We start from the raw sequence: 1,826 nt of genomic DNA, 5'->3' as shown, positions 1-1,826 counted from the left end.
CCACCACTGCCCAGCACCATTCCACTCCATTCTTGGATGCGTTCCTGCAGTAGCATATGCCCATGGTCACAGAATATTGTGGGAAATGGTGCATTTTTATTAGGCAATTCCATAAGACGTGTACCCCTGTTGACTTCAAATTTTGATGACCTTGACCTTCCTTCCACCTCACTAGTGCTAGGAGTACAAACATGGGCCACCATGTAAAGCCAGGCACTGTGTGTGACTCCAGTATTCCTACTCTACAGTGGGAGGTGGGAACAGGAGAATCCCTGACAGGTCTCAGACTAGCTAACCCCCTGAGGAAATGAAGGGCCAGTACTTGAGGTTGTATTGAATTTTAGGCCTGCTTTGGCAAGTAAAATGGTGCTGGGCATGGTGCACACCTTTAATTCCTGGAAGTGGAGGCAGTCTCATCTCCGATTTGGAGGCCAGCCTGGTCTGCATAGTTCCAGGACAGCCAGAGCTACTTAGACCCTGTCTTGAGGGGTGTGGGACCGGGGAGTAGAAGGCTGAGGATATAGCTCTGGACAAGAAAGTGCCTACCTAGCTAGCCATATATGAAATTGTAGATTCAATCCTCCTAGTGCTAGATAAATAATAATTTGCAAACTGGGTGTAGTCGGGTGTACATATCTATATTTCCATATTCCTCAGGAAAAGGCAGACCTGGTATACATGGCCCAGTATGGTCTACAGAGTGAATTCCAGGATAGGCTCCAAAGCTACAAAGAAAGCCTGTCTTGAAAAACCAAAAACAAATAAAAACAAAACAAAGATAAAGTGGTCTACTGGGATAGTTCAGCAGGTAAAAAGCATTTGCTGCCAACTGTAAAGACCTGCTAAATCCTTGTACCTCATAGAGTTAAAGGAGAGAACTGACTTCCACTCTCAGATGAATGCCACCTACACCCACATGACATAAATAAAAACCAAACAACTGGGCACGGTCGCACAAGCCTTTCATCCCAGTACTTGAGAATCAGAGGCAGGTAGTTCTCTGGGAGTTCAAGGCCAGCTCGGTCTACAGTAGAATTCCAAGACAGCCAGCCATTATATAGTGAGACCCTGTTTCAAAAGCAACAGAAATAATAAACTTGCAAGAGCAGGATCTCAGTTTTAAAAACATTATCTCTCTTCATTTCAGATGGAAATCATATGATACAAACCATTTGGGTCATACCTTCGGGAAAGATCTTAAAAAGTTGCAGGTGATTTAAGATTAACATTTTCCTTTATTATGTTGATGTGCATGTGTGTGTATTGCATGTGGAAGTCAGTACAACTTTGGTTGGTTCTCTCCTAATAAGTGGATTGAATTTAAGTTGCTAGGCTTGGTGGCTGGCATCTTTACCCACTGAACCATCTTTCAGCCCAAGTGCTGGGATTGAAGGCATGCACAGCTACTACCTGGCTAACTTTTTCTCTTAAAGAAGACAAAGTTCAGTTTAACCTTAACAAATTGCAGGAACAGAGGTTCTGGTTCACTCAGTAAAGTGCTTTCCACAAAAACTGGAGAATCTGTATTCTAATCCCTAGCACCCTCATGAAAAGCTGGATGTGGTGGGTGTACATGCACCAGTGCTGGCAGGGTAGAGAAAGGAGCATTCTTCAGGCTTGGTGGCCAGCTAGTCTAGCCAGTTTGTGAGCCAAGGTTCGGGGAAAAGCCTTGACTCAAAAAAAGGTGAGCCAGGAGTGGTGATGCATGCCTCTGCAATCTCAACACTTGGGAGACAGAGGCTGGCTGATGTCTGTGAGTTTGGAGGCCATAGTGAGTTTCAGGCCAGTTTGGGCTATGTATAGTGAGACCTTGCCTCAAAACAAAA

At 44.6% G+C, this 1,826-nt stretch overlaps 1 protein-coding gene across 3 annotated transcripts in view; it reads left to right on the top strand.

Moving 5' to 3' along the window:
• Positions 1 to 1,826, top strand: part of Arih2 (ariadne RBR E3 ubiquitin protein ligase 2) — a 58,554-nt gene that overhangs the window by 3,868 nt on the left and 52,860 nt on the right. Inside the window, exon 2 of one of the 3 annotated variants that reach the window (XM_026779273.1) lies at positions 1,148 to 1,211. The exons of the other annotated variants lie outside the window; for them this stretch is intronic. The gene's annotated coding sequence lies outside the window, so the exon portion shown is untranslated. The remainder of the gene's footprint in view (positions 1 to 1,147; positions 1,212 to 1,826) is intronic. 3 annotated transcript variants of the gene reach the window in all.

The sequence above is a fragment of the Microtus ochrogaster genome, chromosome 5 (assembly GCF_000317375.1).
Source record: "Microtus ochrogaster isolate Prairie Vole_2 chromosome 5, MicOch1.0, whole genome shotgun sequence".
NCBI lineage: Eukaryota > Metazoa > Chordata > Mammalia > Rodentia > Cricetidae > Microtus > Microtus ochrogaster.
The sequence above is the reverse complement of the archived record's forward strand: the minus strand, read 5'-3'. Positions and strand labels throughout refer to the sequence as shown.